General features: G+C 39.1%; 1 pseudogene; it reads right to left on the bottom strand.

Annotated features, from left to right (window-relative positions):
* Positions 1-494: 494 nt before the first annotated feature.
* On the bottom strand, positions 495-17086 carry Set-ps14 (Set nuclear proto-oncogene, pseudogene 14; annotated as a pseudogene).
* Positions 17087-18376: the final 1290 nt, after the last annotated feature.

Here is an 18376-nt window from a genome sequence, read left to right on the forward strand (position 1 = left end):
GTGTCATTATGCAGGTCAAACTTGGAAGGTCTGTGGAGCATCTGTTCTGATAGAAAAGCATCAGGTCCTTTGTGTACGCATTGATTTTATTGTAACAAAGCAACTTGTACATGGCAACATTTAAAATGAGCATCATTTTCCTTCCAGTGAAAACTGAAAGAGAAAAAAAAGGAAAAGAAAAAAATTAAAGATAAAAGTTACAACAGAGAATGTTAACTCCAAATAAAACCCTACAGCTTCTGCTGATTCTCCCATTGAGTGGCAGGGCTCAAGTCTTCATCAGGAGAGAGTTTTATTTTAAGTGTCACCTTAAACAGCAAGGATGTCTGTTAAATGTCACAATGAAACATGACAAAGGAGAAGCCATGTTGTCAGATGCCCACCTACCCCACCCCCTGACACCTGGATCCCACCCTTGCTCACTGTCTATAACCCCCATTTTTCTTTTTTTTCCTTTTTATTAAACAAGAGAAAGTAGACAGATACATGTTGGTAAATGCTAACATCTGTATTCACATAGAGACACAGTGTAATCTCTGAGCCCAATATACAGAGAAAAGAAAAAGCTAGAACTCTATGCACTACTACATAGGGGCCTAGCACCCTCCAGCCTCCAGCAGAGCCAAGGGAACTGGAGGGCTTTTCTTTCTTCTCACAGAGCATGGTGGTGGTGTTGAATCCACAGTTTGAGACAAGGATAAAAAATGAATTTAGAACAGAAATGTGAAGATGCTTTTCCTGTTGTATTTTGCTCAAGATATTTTTCCCCAAATTAGTTGAGAACTATGATGTTGAGACCTCAAAAACAGGGCAACTGAGCCCAAAGGGACAGGGAGGAAAGGACTGCAACTTGCTTCCAGGGACTGGAGAAATTTAAAAAATAAGAAGAAAATGAAAAAGAAGGTTGGATCCATCGGTCTTCTGTGCTAGTTATCCTCCCCTTCATCCTCCTCTCCTTCCTCCCCTTCATCCTCATCGTCATCTTCTTCACCTTCATCCTCATCTCCTTCTTCATCAATATCTTCCAAACCTTCTTCCTCTTCATCATCATATCATCATCCTCTGCCTTTCCTTCTTCATTATCCATATCGGGAACCAAATAGTACTGTAAAGAATTCGGCCAAATATCATCTTTGATGACCTCTCCTAACTCATCAGCACCTGCGTCAGAACAGTCAGTAAACCAGGTGAAGCTCTCTGGCTCTTCATGCTGCCTCTTCCTGCTGGCCTTATTCTGTGTTTGACTTGAGCGTTTTGTCAACTCCTTTCCAGATTTCCATTTGATTTCGGGACTTTGAAGATGGGTTCTTTCAGATGAAATTCTTTGGAAAGAACTTTATTTTCAAAGTAAGGATTTTCATCAAAATAAAAATCTATTCTGTAACCTGATTTAATGTCTTCAAATTCTGTGACTTCAACTCTGGTCAAATAATTCAGGGCCTCCTCGTCTTCCTTCCCAAGCAGTGCAGACACTTGTGGATGGTTGACAAATGTTGTTACCCAAAAATGTGGGATTTTGGCGATCAATTCTGACCTCTTCTGAAAAAATGTTTGGCGGAGTTTGTTATATTTTTGTTCTACTTTCAAAATTTCCTCACTGGCTTGCTCATTAAGTCTGTCTATTTCATTTTGTACTTCATCAATATGTTCAACTGTTTCTTGCTGTTCTTTTTCTCCCTTCAGCAGGCCGGGAGAGGCCGACTTGTCCTCCAGCTTCGGGGCAGCAATGGGTCTGGGTTTCTTGGGCTAAGGCAGGATTGTAGATTGCCTTCAGGGCCATGGCGCAAGGGAGGTGGCCAGGAGACAGAGGCCAGAGCCCTGATGTTCACAGCAGGAGGAAACTCACAGGAACTCTAGATTTTTTGATATGTAGTTTCTTGAGTGTTTTGTATATTTTGGATATTAGGCCTCTATTGAATATGGAATTGGTCATGGAAGAAGTAAAAAAGGAATTAAAGACTTTTTATCTCTGCCCCCAGACCCTGTGAGAGAGAGAGACCCAACCGCCTGGTCAGGTGGGCACTCCTGAGGCTGCAGACCGGAAGAGACCACCAACACTGCTCACCCCTGCCCACATCCCTGGCCCAAGAGGAAACTGTATAAGGCCTCTGGGCTCCCGTGGGGGAGGGCCCAGGAGCGGCAGGACCCCTGTGCCTGAGACACCACCAGAACCAGATGGAAACAGACCGGATAAACAGTTCTCTGCACCCAAATCCCATGGGAGGGAGAGCTGAACCTTCAGAGAGGCAGACAAGCCTGAGAAACCAGAAGAGACTGCTCTCTGCACACACATCTCGGACGCCAGAGGAAAAAGCCAAAGACCGTCTGGAACCCTGGTGCACTGAAGCTCCCGGAAACGGCAGCGCGGGTCTTCCTGGTTGCTGCCGCTGCAGAGAGCCCGTGGGTAGCACCCCACGAGCGAACTTGAGCCTCGGGACCACAGGTAAGACCAGCTTTTCTGCTGCAGGAAAGCTGCCTGGTGAACTCAAGACACAGGCCCACAGGAACAGCTGAAGACCTGTAGAGAGGAAAAACCACACGCTGGAAAGCAGAACACTCTGTCCCCATAACTGACTGAAAGAGAGGAAAACAGGTCTACAGCACTCCTGACACACAGGCTTATAGGACAGTCTAGCCACTGTCAGAAATAGCAGAACAAAGTAACACTAGAGATAATCTGATGGCGAGAGGCAAGCGCAGGAACCCAAGCAACAGAAACCAAGACTACATGGCACCATCGGAGCCCAATTCTCCCATCAAAACAAACATGGAATATCCAAACACACCAGAAAAGCAAGATCTAGTTCCAAAATCATTTTTGATCATGATGCTGGAGGACTTCAAGAAAGACGTGAAGAACTCCCTAAGAGAACAAGTAGAAGCCTACAGAGAGGAATCGCAAAAATGCCTGAAAGAATCGCAAAAATCCCTGAAAGAATTCCAGGAAAACATAAATAAACAAGTAGAAGCCCATAGAGAGGAGACACAAAAATCCCTGAAAGAATTCCAGGAAAACATAAATAAACAAGTAGAAGCCCATAGAGAGGAGACACAAAAATCCCTGAAAGAATTCCAGGAAAACACAATCAAACAGTTGAAGGAATTAAAAATGGAAATAGAAGCAATCAAGAAAGAACACATGGAAACAACCCTGGATATAGAAAACCAAAAGAAGAGACAAGGAGCTGTAGATACAAGCTTCACCAACAGAATACAAGAGATGGAAGAGAGAATCTCAGGAGCAGAAGATTCCATAGAAATCATTGACTCAACTGTCAAAGATAATGTAAAGCGGAAAAAGCTACTGGTCCAAAACATACAGGAAATCCAGGACTCAATGAGAAGATCAAACCTAAGGATAATAGGTATAGAAGAGAGTGAAGACTCCCAGCTCAAAGGACCAGTAAATATCTTCAACAAAATCATAGAAGAAAACTTCCCTAACCTAAAAAAAGAGATACCCATAGACATACAAGAAGCCTACAGAACTCCAAATAGATAGGACCAGAAAAGAAACACCTCCTGTCACATAATTGTCAAAACACCAAACGCACAAAATAAAGAAAGAATATTAAAAGCAGTAAGGGAAAAAGGTCAAGTAACATATAAAGGGAGACCTATCAGAATCACACCAGACTTCTAGCCAGAAACTATGAAGGCCAGAAGATCCTGGACTGATGTTATACAGACCCTAAGAGAACACAAATGCCAGCCCAGGTTACTGTATCCAGCAAAACTCTCAATTAACATAGATGGAGAAACCAAGATATTCCATGACTAAACCAAATTTACACAATATCTTTCCACAAATCCAGCACTACAAAGGATAATAAATGGTAAAGCCCAACATAAGGAGGCAAGCTATACCCTAGAAGAAGCAAGAAAGTAATCGTCTTGGCAACAAAACAAAGAGAAGAAAAGCACACAAACATAACCTCACATCCAAATATGAATATAACGGGAAGCAATAATCACTATTCCTTAATATCTTTCAACATCAATGGCCTCAACTCCCCAATAAAAAGAAATAGATTAACAAACTGGATACGCAACGAGGACCCTGCATTCTGCTGCCTACAGGAAACACACCTCAGAGACAAAGACAGACACTACCTCAGAGTGAAAGGCTGGAAAACAATTTTCCAAGCAAATGGTCAGAAGAAGCAAGCTGGAGTAGCCATTCTAATATCAAATAAAATCAATTTTCAACTAAAATTCATCAAAAAAGATAAGGAAGGACACTTCATATACATCAAAGGAAAAATCCACCAAGATGAACTCTCAATCCTAAATATCTATGCCCCAAATACAAGGGCACCTACATACGTAAAAGAAACCTTACTAAAGCTCAAAACACACATTGCACCTCACACAATAATAGTGGGAGATTTCAACACCCCACTCTCATCAATGGACAGATCATGGAAACAGAAATTAAACAGACATGTAGACAGACTAAGAGAAGTCATGAGCCAAATGGACTTAACGGATATTTATAGAACATTCTATCCTAAAGCCAAAGGATATACCTTCTTCTCAGCTCCTCATGGTACTTTCTCCAAAATTGACCATATAATTGGTCAAAAAACGGGCCTCAACAGGTACAGAAAGATAGAAATAATCCCATGCGTGCTATCGGACCACCAGGGCGTAAAACTGGACTTCAATAACAATAAGGGAAGAATGCCCACATATACGTGAAAATTGAACAATGCTCTACTCAATGATAACCTGGTCAAGGAAGAAATAAAGAAAGAAATTAAAAACTTTTTAGAATTTAATGAAAATGAAGGTACAACATACCCAAACTTATGGGACACAATGAAAGCTGTGCTAAGAGGAAAACTCATAGCGCTGAGTGCCTGCAGAAAGAAACAGGAAAGAGCATATGTCAGCAGCTTGACAGCACACCTAAAAACTCTAGAACAAAAAGAAGCAAATACACCCAGGAGGAGTAGAAGGCAGGAAATAATCAAACTCAGAGCTGAAATCAACCAAGTAGAAACAAAAAGGACCATAGAAAGAATCAACAGAACCAAAAGTTGGTTCTTTGAGAAAATCAACAAGATAGATAAACCCTTAGCCAGACTAACGAGAGGACACAGAGAGTGTGTCCAAATTAACAAAATCAGAAATGAAAAGGGAGACATAACTACAGATTCGGAGGAAATTCAAAAAATCATCAGATCTTACTATAAAAACCTATATTCAACAAAATTTGAAAATCTTCAGGAAATGGACAATTTCCTAGACAGATACCAGGTATCGAAGTTAAATCAGGAACAGATAAACCAGTTAAACAACCCCATAACTCCTAAGGAAATAGAAGCAGTCATTAAAGGTCTCCCAACCAAAAAGAGCCCAGGTCCAGACGGGTTTAGTGCAGAATTCTATCAAACCTTCATAGAAGACCTCATACCAATATTATCCAAACTATTCCACAAAATTGAAACAGATGGAGCCCTACCGAATTCCTTCTACGAAGCCATGATTACTCTTATACCTAAACCACACAAAGACACAACAAAGAAAGAGAACTTCAGACCAATTTCCCTTATGAATATCAACGCAAAAATACTCAATAAAATTCTGGCAAACCGAATTCAAGAGCACATCAAAACAATCATCCACCATGATCAAGTAGGCTTCATCCCAGGCATGCAGGGATGGTTTAATATACGGAAAACCATCAACGTGATCCATTATATAAACAAACTGAAAGAACAAAACCACATGATCATTTCATTAGATGCTGAGAAAGCATTTGACAAAATTCAACACCCCTTCATGATAAAAGTCCTGGAAAGAATAGGAATTCAAGGCCCATACCTAAACATAGTAAAAGCCATATACAGCAAACCAGTTGCTAACATTAAACTAAATGGAGAGAAACTTGAAGCAGTCCCACTAAAATCAGGGACTAGACAAGGCTGCCCACTCTCTCCCTACTTATTCAATATAGTTCTTGAAGTTCTAGCCAGAGCAATCAGACAACAAAAGGAGATCAAAGGGATACAGATCGGAAAAGAAGAGGTCAAAATATCACTATTTGCAGATGACATGATAGTATATTTAAGTGATCCCAAAAGTTCCACCAGAGAACTACTAAAGCTGATAAACAACTTCAGCAACGTGGCTGGGTATAAAATTAACTCAAATAAATCAGTTGCCTTCCTCTATACAAAAGAGAAACAAGCCGAGAAAGAAATTAGGGAAACGACACCCTTCATAATAGACCCAAATAATATAAAGTACCTCGGTGTGACTTTAACCAAGCAAGTAAAAGATCCGTACAATAAGAACTTCAAGACATTGAGGAAAGAAATTGAAGAAGACCTCAGAAGATGGAAAGATCTCCCATGCTCATGGATTGGCAGGATTAATATAGTAAAAATGGCCATTTTACCAAAAGCAATCTACAGATTCAATGCAATCCCCATCAAAATACCAATCCAATTCTTCAAAGAGTTAGACAGAACAATTTGCAAATTCATCTGGAATAACAAAAAACCCAGGATAGCTAAAGCTATCCTCAACAATAAAAGGACTTCAGGGGGAATCACTATCCCTGAACTCAAGCAGTATTACAGAGCAATAGTGATAAAAACTGCATGGTATTGGTACAGAGATAGACAGATGGACCAATGGAATAGAATTGAAGACCCAGAAATGAACCCACACACCTATGGTCACTTGATTTTTGACAAAGGAGCCAAAACATCCAATGGAAAAAAGATAGCATTTTCAGCAAATGGTGCTGGTTCAACTGGAGGTCAACATGTAGAAGAATGCAGATCGATCCACGCTTATCACCCTGTACAAAGCTTAAGTCCAAGTGGATCAAGGACCTCCACATCAAACCAGACACACTCAAACTAATAGAAGAAAAACTAGGGAAGCATCTGGAACACATGGGCACTGGAAAAAATTTCCTGAACAAAACACCAATGGCTTATGCTCTAAGATCAAGAATCGACAAATGGGATCTCATAAAACTGCAAAGCTTCTGTAAGGCAAAGGACACTGTGGTTAGGACAAAACGGCAACCAACAGATTGGGAAAAGATCTTTACCAATCCTACAACAGATAGAGGCCTTATATCCAAAATATACAAAGAACTCAAGAAGTTAGACCGCAGGGAAACAAATAACCCTATTAAAAAATGGGGTTCAGAGCTAAACAAAGAATTCACAGCTGAGGAATGCCAAATGGCTGAGAAACACCTAAAGAAATGTTCAACATCTTTAGTCATAAGGGAAATGCAAATCAAAACAACCCTGAGATTTCACCTCACACCAGTGAGAATGGCTAAGATCAAAAACTCAGGTGACAGCAGATGCTGGCGAGGATGTGGAGAAAGAGGAACACTCCTCCATTGTTGGTGGGATTGCAGACTGGTACAACCATTCTGGAAATCAGTCTGGAGGTTCCTCAGAAAATTGGACATTGAACTGCCTGAGGATCCAGCTATACCTCTCTTGGGCATATACCCAAAAGATGCCCCAACATAGAAAAAAGACACGTGCTCCACTATGTTCATCGCAGCCTTATTTATAATAGCCAGAAAATGGAAAGTACCCAGATGCCCTTCAACAGAAGAATGAATACAGAAAATGTGGTACATCTACACAATCGAATATTACTCAGCTATCGAAAACAACGAGTTTATGAAATTCGTAGGCAAATGGTTGGAACTGGAAAATATCATCCTGAGTGAGCTAACCCAATCACAGAAAGACATACATGGTATGCACTCATTGATAAGTGGCTATTAGCCCAAATGCTTGAATTACCCTAGATGCCTAGAACAAATGAAACTCAAGACGGATGATCAAAATGTGAATGCTTCACTCCTTCTTTAAATGAGGAAAAAGAATACCCTTGGCTGGGAAGGGAGAGGCAAAGATTAAAACAGAGACTGAAGGAACACCCATTCAGAGCCTGCCCCACAGGTGGCCCATACATATACAGCCACCCAATTGGACAAGATGGATGAAGCAAAGAAGTGCAGACCGACAGGAGCCGGATGTAGATCGCTCCTGAGAGACACAGCCAGAATACAGCAAATACAGAGGCGAATGCCAGCCGCAAACCACTGAACTGAGAATAGGTCCCCCGTTGAAGGAATCAGAGAAAGAACTGGAAGAGCTTGAAGGGGCTCGAGACCCCAAAAGTACAACAATGTCAAGCAACCAGAGCTTCCAGGGACTAAGCCACTACCTAAATACTATACATGGACTGACCCTGGACTCTGACCCCATAGGTAGCAATGAATATCCTAGTAAGAGCACCCGTGGAAGGGGAAGCCCTGGGTCCTGCTAAGACTGAACCCCCAGTGAACTAGACTATGGGGGGAGGGCGGCAATGGGGGGAGGGTTGGGAGGGGAACACTCATAAGGAAGGGGAGGGGGGAGGGGGATGTTTGCCCGGAAACCGGGAAAGGGAATAACACTTGAAATGTATATAAGAAATACTCAAGTTAATAAAAAAAATAATAATAAAAAAAAGACTTTTTATTATTCAATGATATGAAGGCACAACATATACAAACTTATGGGACACAGTGAAAGCAGTGCTAAGAGGAAAACACATAGCTCTGAGTGCCTTCATAAAGAAATTGGAGAGATCACACATTAGCAGCTTAACAGCTCATCTGAGTGCTTTAGAACAAAAAGAAGCAAATACACTCAAGAGGAGTAGATGGTAGGAAATAAGCAAACTCAGGGTTGAAAGCAACCAAGTAGAAACCAAAAGAACTATATAAAGAATCAACAAAACTAGAATCTGGTTCTTTAAGAAAATAAACAAGATAGATAAATCTTTAGCCAGACCAATCAAAGGGCACAGAAACAGTATCCAAATTAACAAAATCAGAAATGAAAAGGGAGGAATAACAACAGAAACTGAGGAAATTAAAAAAACAAAACAAAACATCAGATTCTACTACAGAAGCCTATACTCAACAAAACTGAAAAATCTGGATGAAACTGACAGTTTTCTAGACAGATAACTGGTACCAAAGTTAAATGAGGATCAGATAAACTGTTTAGACAGCCCTATAAACCAAAAGGAATTGAAGCCTTCATTAGAAGTCTCACAACCAAAAACAGCCCAGAGCCAGATGGTTTCAGTGCAGAAATCTGTCAGATTTTATAAGAAGATCTAATACCAATACTCCTCAAACTATTACATAAAATAGAAACAGAAGGAACACTACCCAGTTCTTTCTATGAAGTCACAATTACACTGATGCCTAAACCACAAAATGACCCAACAAAGAGAACTTCAGATCAATTTCCCTAATGAATACTGATGCCAAAATACTCAGTAAAATTCTCATAAACTGAATCCAAGAACTCATCAAAGTGATCATCCACTATGATCAAGTAGGTTTCATCTTAGGAATGCAGGAATGGTTTAATATATAGATATTTATTAATGTAATCCACTATATAAACAAATTGAAAGAATAAAACCACATGGTCATCTCGTGAGATGCTGAAAAAAACTTTGACAATATACAACACCCATTCATGTTAAAAGTATTATAGAGGTCAGGATTTCAAGGTGGATACTTAAATATAATAAAAGAAATATACAGCAAACAAATAGCCAATATCAAACTAAATGGAGAGAAACCCAAAGCAATGCCATTAAAAACAGGGACAAGACAAGATTTCCCACTCTTTCCCTATCTACTCAATATAGTACTCAGAGTCCTGGCCAGAGCAATTAGACAAGAAAAAGAGTTCAAAGGGATACAAATAGGGAGTGAGGAAGTAAAAATATCACTGTGGATGATATGAAAGTATACATGAGCAACCCCAAAAATTCCACCAGAGAGGTTCTACAGCTGATAAACAACTTCAGCAAAGTGGGTGGATATAAAATTAACTCTAACAAATCAGTAGTCTCTCTCTACTCAAAGGATAAACAGGCTGAGAAAGAAAATAGGGAAATGACGCCATTCACAATAGTCCCAAACAATATAAAATTCCTCGGTGTCACTCTAACAAAGCAAGTGAAATATCTGTATGATAAGAACTTCAAGTCTCTGAAGAAAGAAATTGAAGAAGACCCCAGAAGATGGAAAGATCTTCCATGCACATCAATTGGCAGGATTAATATAGTAAAAATGGCCATGTTACCAAGAGCAATATAGAGATTTAATGAAATTCCCATCAAAATTTCAACTCAATTCTTCATAGAGTTAGAAAGAGAAATTCTCAAATTCATTTTCAGTAACAAAAAACATAGTATAGCAAAAACTATTCTTAACAAAAAAAGAACTTCTATAGGAATCACCATTCCTGACCTCCAACAATACTGTAGAACAATAGTGATAAAAACTACATGGTATTGGTATAGAAACAGGCAGGTAGATCAGTGGAATAGAATTGAAGACCCAGAAATGAACCCACACAACTATGGTCACTTTGACAAAGGAGCTAAAACCATACAGTGGGGAAAAGATAGTATTTTCAACAAATGTTGCTGGTTCACTTGGCAGTAAGCATGTAGAAGAATGCAAATAGATCCATTCTTATCACACTGTACAAAGTTCAAGTCCAAGTTGATCATGCACCTCAACATAAAGCCAGATACACTCAAACTAATAGAAGAGAACCTGGAGAAGAGCTTAACACATGGGCACAGGGGAACAGAACATCAATGCCTTATGCTCTAAGATCAAGAACTGTCAAATGGGTCTTCATAAAATTGCAAAGCTTCTGTAAGGCAAAGGACACTGTCAATAGGACAAAATGGCAACCAACAGATTGAGAATAAATCTTTACCAATCTTACATCAGATAGAGGGCTAATTTCCAATATATACAAAGAACTCAAGAAGTTAAACTCCAGAAAACCAAATAACCCTATGAAAAAGTAGAGTACAGAACTAAATAGAGAATTTTCATCCAAGGACTCTCGAATGACTGAGAAGCACTTAAAGACATGTTCAACAATGTTAGTCATAAGGGAAATGCAAATCAAAATGACTCTGAGATTTCAATTCACACACTCATTATGGCTAAGATAAAAACTCAGGTGACTGCAGATGCTGTTGAAGATGTGGAGAAAGAGAAACTTTCCTCCATTGCTGGTGGGATTGCAAGTTGGTACAACCACTTTGGAAATCAGTCTGGCAGTTCCTGAGAAAATTGGAAATTGTTCTACCTGAGAACCCAGTTTTACCTCTCCTGGGCATATACCCAAAAGATGCTCCAACAAAGCACTAGAACACATGCTTCACTATGTTCACAGTGGTCTTATTTATAATAGCCAGAAGCTGGTACAACCCAGATGTTCCTAAATAGATGAATGGATACAGAAAATGCATATTTACATGATAGAGTACTATTCAGCTATTAAAAAACAATGACTTCATGAAATTCTTGGGCAAATGGATGGAACTAGAAAATATCATCCTGAATGAGGTAACCCAGACACAAAAGAACACAAAAGTATGTACACACTAATAAGTGGATTTTAGCCCAGAAGCTCACAATGCTCATGATACAACTCACAGACCACATGGATCTTAGAAGAAAGGAAGACAAGTGAGTGAATGCTTTAGTCCCACATTGAGGGGGAGCAATAGGATTGTAGGAAATGGAGGGAGAGAGGACCAGGGAGGGAGAAAGGAGTGGGAGGAAATAAGGATGGCTGTACCAGGAACTGGAGATGTGAGAGAGTTACCGAGGATCTGGAAATTGAACAAAAATATGTGTGTGTGTCGGGGGGGTGAGGACCTGTGGATAGCCCTAGAGCATCCCAGACACCAGGGAAGCATGAGGTTCCTGTGACTCAGTGGGATTAACTTTAATTGAAATGGGCAGAGAAGGGGGAGAAAAAATGTTGTGACCACCACAAGTAGATAGGCATGGTCCCTGGTGGAGGGATGGGGCCACCCACCCATTTCAAAGTTTTTAACACTGAAATGATCCTGTCCAAAGGAAGAACAGGGACAAAAACCATGAAACAGAGACTGAAGGGCCAACTAGGAACTGCCCCACCTGGGGATTCCATCATGTCTGTAGACACCAAAACCAACACTGCTTTGATGGTCAAGAGGTCTTGCTGGATCTGTGCCCAGAGCTGACCCTGTGCCACTCCGAGTTGGGGAAAGCTGGTTTCCTAGGAGTGCTGACACACAGATTTATAGGAGGGTCAAACCACTGTCAGAGTCAGCAAGACCAGCTAACACCAGAGATAACCAGATGGCAAGAGGCAAGTGTAAGAAACTACAAACAGAAATCACTTAGCCTCTTCAGAACCCAGTTCTCCCACCAGAGCAAGTCCAGGATGCCCCAACACATGGGAAAAGCAAAAATCTGATTTAAAATCACATTTCATGATGATGATGATGTTAGAGGACTTAAAGAAAGATGTAAATAACTCCCTTTAAAGAAATACAGGACAGTACAGGTAAACAGGTAGAAGCCCTTAAAAAGGAAACACAAATATCCCTTAAAGAATTACAGGAAAACAAAAGGAATTGAACAAAACTATCCAGGATCTAGATATAGAAATAGAAACAATTAATAACTCACATAAGGAGACATCCCTGGAGATAGAAATCCTAGGAAAGGGATCATGAGTCATAGATGAAAGCACCACCAACAGAATACAAGAGATAGAAGAGAGAATCTCGGGGCAGAAGGTACCATAGAAAACACTGACACAACTGTCAAAGAAAATGAAAATGCAAAAAGATTCTAAACCAAAACATCCAGAAAACCCAGGACACAATGAGAAGCTCAAACCTAAAAATAATAGGTATAGAAGAGAATGAAGATTCCCAACTTAAGGAACTAGTAAATATCTTCAACAAAATTATACAAGAAAACTTCGCTAAGAGAAAGAAAGAGATGTCCATGAGCATACAAGAAACCTACAGAACTCCAAATAGATTGGATGTGAAAAGAAATTCCTCCCATCACATAAGAGTCAAAAGACCAAATGTACAAAATAAAGAATATTAAAAGCAGTAAAGGAAAAATGTCAAGTAACATAAAGGTAGATCTATCAAAATTACACCAGGCTTCTCACCAGAGATTATGAAAGCCAGAAGATCCTGGGTAGATGTCATGCAGACCCTAAAAGAACACAAATGCCAGCCCAGGCTACTATATCAAGCAAAACTGTCAATTAACATAGATGAGAAACCAAGATATTCCATGACAAAACCAAATTTACACAATATCTTTTACAAATCCAGCCCTACAAAGGATAATAGATGGTAAACTCCAACACAGGGAGGGAAACTACATCCTGGAAAAAGCAAGTAAATAATCTTCTTTCAACTAACTCAAAAGAAGATAGCCACACAAATATAATTCCACCTCTAACAACAAAAATAACAGGAAACAACGGTCATTGATCCCTAATATCTCTCAACCTCAATGGACTCAATTCCCCAGTAAAAATACATAGACTAACAGATTTTATATGTAAACAGGACACAGCATTTTGCTGCATAAAGGAAACACACCTCAGAGACAAAGACAGAAACTACCAAAAACAAAAGAATATATCTTCTTCTCAATATCTCATGGTACCTTTTTAAAAATTGACTATATAGTTGGTCACAAAATAGGCCTGAACAGATACAAGAAAATGGAAATAATCCCATATATCCTATTAGATCATCATGGAATAAAGCTGGTCTTCAATAACAACAAAATAATAGAAACCTACATAAACATGGAAGTTGAACAGTGTTATATTCAATGATAACTTGGTCAAGGAAGAAATAAAGAAAGAAATTAAAGACTTTTTAGAATTTAATGACAATAAAGGTACAACATACCCAAACTTATGTTACACAATGAATGCTGTTCTAAGAGGAAAACTCACAGCTCTGAGTGCCTGCAAAAAGAAACAGGAGAGAGCATACATCAGCAGCTTGACAGCACACCTAAAAGCTCTAGAACAAAAAGAAGCAAATACACCCAAGAGAAATAGAAGGCAGGAAATAATCAAACTCAGAGCTGAAATCCACCAAGTAGAAACAAGGAGAACTGTACGAAGAATCAACAAAACCAGGAGCTGGTTCTTTGACAAAACCAACACAATAGATAAACCCTTAGCCAGACTAACCAGAGGGCACAGAGAGTGTGTCCAAATTAACAAAATCATTAATGAAAAGGGAGGCATAATAACAGAAACTGAGGAAATTCAAAGAATCATCAGATCCTACTACAAATGCCTATATTCAAGAAAACTGGAAAATCTGAATGAAATGGACAAATTTCTTTTTTTTAATAAATCATTATTTTAATATTAGTTAAAAGATTTACAATAAGAAAAGTTATAGACCATTAACATGCATTAAGTTAAAGATTGTGTAACTCAGATAGGCTTAATAGACTCTAGCTCTCAATCATTTAAGAACTCTGCTAAATAAACATTAAAGACAAATTTCTAAACAGATACGAGGTATCAAAGTTAAATCAGGATCAGATAAACCATCTAAACAACCCCATAACTCCTAAAGGTATAGGAACAGTCATTAAAAGTCTCCCAATCAAAGAGGCCGAGGACCAGAACAGTTTAGTGGTGAATTCTATCAGACCTTCATAGAAGACCTAATACCAATCCTCTCCAAAGTATTCCTCAAAATACAAACAGTCGGAGCACTGCCCAATTCATTCTGTGAAGCCACAAATACACTTTTACCTAAACCACACAAAGACCCAACAAAGAAAGAGAACTCCAGGCCAATTTTCCTAATGAATGATGCCAAAATACTTAATAAAATTCTCACAAACCTAATACAAGAACATATCAAAACAATCGTGCACTATGATCAAGTAGGCTTCATCTCAGGGATGCAGGGATGTTTCAATATACAGACTTCCATCAACGTAATTCACTATTGAAAAAACTCCAAGAACAAAACCACATGATCATCTCATTAGATACTGAGAAAGCATTTGGCAAAACTTTTCATGATAAAAGTCAAAAAGATCAGGAAGTCACAGCCCATACCTAAACACAGTAAAAGCACTATATAGCAAAGTAGTAGTGAAAATCAAACTAAATGGAGAGAAACTTGAAGCAATCCCACTAAAATCAGGGAATAAACAAGGTTGCCAAATCCTTTCCTACCTATTTAATATAGAACTTGAAGTTCTAGCCAGAGGAATTAGACAACAAAAGGAGGCTAAAGGGATACAAATTGGAAAGGAAGAAGTCAAAATATCTCTATTTGCAGATAATTTAATAGTATATTTAAGAGACCCCAAGATTCTACCAGAGAGCTACTAAACTTGATAAACAACCTCAGCAAAGTAGCTGGATATAAAGTTAACTCAGAGAAATCAATAGTCATCCTCCACTCAAAGGATAAACAGGCTGAGAAAGAAAATAGGGAAACAACACCTTTCACAATAGTCACAAATAATATAAAGTACTTTGGTGTGACTGTAACCAAGCAAATGAAAGATCTGTGTGACAAGAACTTCAAATCTTTGAAGAAAAAAGTAAAAGAAGATCTGAGAAGATAGAAAGACCTCCCATGCTCATGGATTGGCAGGATAAATATAGCAAAAATGGCCATCTTGTCAAAAGCAATCTACAGATTCAATGCAAACCTAATCAAAATTCCAACTCAATTCTTCATAGAGTTAGAACAAGGAGTTTGCAAATTCATTTGGAATAACAAAAACCCAGAATTGGGAAAACTATCCTCAACAATAAAAGAACTTCTATGGGAATCACCATCCCTAACCTCAAGCTGTATTATAGAGCAATAGTGATAACAACTGCATGGTATTGGTACAGGCAGGTAGATCAAGGGAATAGAATTGAAGAACCAGAAATGAACCCACACAACTCTGGTCACTTGATCTTTGACAAAGGAGCTAAAACTATCCAGTGGATAAAAGACAGCATTTTCAACAAATGGTGCTCGTTCAACTGGAAATCAGCAAGTAGAAGAAAGCAAATCGACCCATTCCTATAACCCTGTAGAATGTACAAGTCCAAGTGTATCAAGGACCTCTACCTAAAACCAGATACACTGAAACTAATAGCAGAGAAAGTGGGGAAGAGCCTCAAATACATAAGCACAGGGGAAATTTTCCTAAACAGAACACCAATGGCTTATGCTCTAAGATCAAGAATTGACAAATGGGACCTCATAAAATTGCAAAGCTTCTGTAAGGCAAAGGACACTTTTTCAATAGGACAAAACAGCAACCAACAGATTGGGACAAGATCTTTACCAATCCTACATCTGATAGAGGGCTAATATCCAATGTATTCAAAGAACTCAAGAAGTTAGATTCCAGAGAATCAAATAACCCTATTAAAATGGGGTACAGTGTTAAACAAAGAATTCTCAACTGAAGAACACTGAATGGGCATGAATCACCTAAAGAAATGTTCAACATCCTCTAGTCATCAGGGAATTGCAAATCAAAAACACCCTGAGTTTCTACCTCGCACCAGTCAGAATGGCTAATATCAAAAACTCAGGTAATAGTAGATACTAGCAAGGATGTGGAGAAAGAAGACCACTCCTCCATTGTTGGTGGAATTGCAAGCTGGTGCAACCACTCTGGAAATCAGTATGGTCTTTCCTCAGAAAACTGGACATAGTACTACCTACAGACCCAGCTATACTACTCCTGGCCATATACCCAAAAGATGCTCCAACATATAACAAGGACACATGCTCCACTATGCTCATAGCAGACTTATTTACAATAGCTGGAAGCTGGAAATAACCCAGATGTCCTTCAACAGAGGAATGGATATAGAAAATATGGTACATTTACACAATGAAGTGCTACTCAGCTATTAAAAACAATGACCTCATGAAATTCTTAGGCAAATGGATGGAACTAGAAAATATCATAGTGAGTGCGGTAATCCAATCACAAAAGAACACACATAGTATACACTCACTGCTAAGTGGATATTAGCCCAAAATTCCCATTGTACAATCACAAACCACATGAAGGTCAAAACGAAGGAAGTCCAAAGTGTGGGTGCTTTAGTGCTTCTTAGAAGGGGGAACAAAATACTCACGGGAGGAAATATGGAGGAAGTGTGGAGTAGAGTGAAGGAAAGGCCATCCAGACACTGACCTACCTTGGGATCCATCCCATATACAGTCATCAAACCCAGACAGTATTGTGGAAGCTAAGAAGTGCATGGTGGCAGGAGCTTGATATAACTGTCTCCTGAGAGGCCCTGCCAGAGCCTGACAGATGCAGAGGCAGATGCTTGCAGGCAACCATTGGACTAGGGATAGGATCCCCAATGGAGGAGTTAGAGTAAGGACTGAAGGAGCTGAAGGGGTTTGTTGAAAGTTGATTTTATTTGATATTAGGATGGCTACTCCAGCTTGTTTCTTAGAACCATTTACTTGGAAAACTTTTTTTCCAGTCTTTTACTCTGAGGTAGTGTTTGTCTTTGTCACTGTGGTACGTTTCCTATATGCAGCAAATTGCTTTGTTCTCTTTAAGTATCCAATCTGTTAATCTATTTCTTTTTATTGGGCAATTGATTTCACTGACATTAAGAGATATTAATCAAAAGTGGTTGTTGCTGCTTTCCATCTATTATCCTTTGTAGGGATGGATTTGTGGAAAGATAGTGTGAATTTGGTTTTGTCATGGAATATCTTGGTTTCTCCATCTGTGTTAACTGAGAACTTTGCTGGGTATAGTATCCTGGGCTGGCATTTGTATCCTCTTAGGGTCTGTATGACATCTGCTTTCATAGTGTCTGGTGAGAAGTCTGGTGTAATTCTGAGAGATAGGTCTGCCTTCATATGTTACTTGACCTTTTTCCCTTACTGCTTTTAATATTCTTTCTTTGTTTTATGCATTTGGTGTTTTGACTATTATGTGAGGGGAGGAATTTCTTTTCTGGTCCAGTCGATTTGGAGTTCTACAGGCTTCTTGTGTGCTCATAGGCATCTCTTTTTTTAAATTAGGGAAATTTTCTTCTATAATTTTGTTGAAGATATTTACTGGCACTTTAAGTTGGCAATATGCTCTCTTCTGTACCTATTATCCTTAGGTTTAGACTTCTCATTGTGTCCTGGATTTCCTGGATATTTTGTTTTAGGAAACTTTTGCAGTTTGTTTTTTTTTTCTCTGACAGTTGTGTCAATGTTTTCTATGTTATATTCTGCACCTGAAATTCTCTGTTTTATCTCTTGTATTCTGTTGGTGATGCTTGTGTCTATGACTTTTATTTTCTCCATCTTTATTAAAATAGCTATTTTTTATTTACATTTCAATTGTTATTCACTTTCCCTGTTTCCAGGCCAACATCCCCCTAGCCCCTGCCCCTCCCCTTCAATATAGGTGTTCCCCTCTCCATCCTACCCCCATTACCGACCTCCCCCCAACAAT

This window comes from Rattus norvegicus, chromosome 17, assembly GCF_036323735.1.
Source record: "Rattus norvegicus strain BN/NHsdMcwi chromosome 17, GRCr8, whole genome shotgun sequence".
Lineage (NCBI taxonomy): Eukaryota > Metazoa > Chordata > Mammalia > Rodentia > Muridae > Rattus > Rattus norvegicus.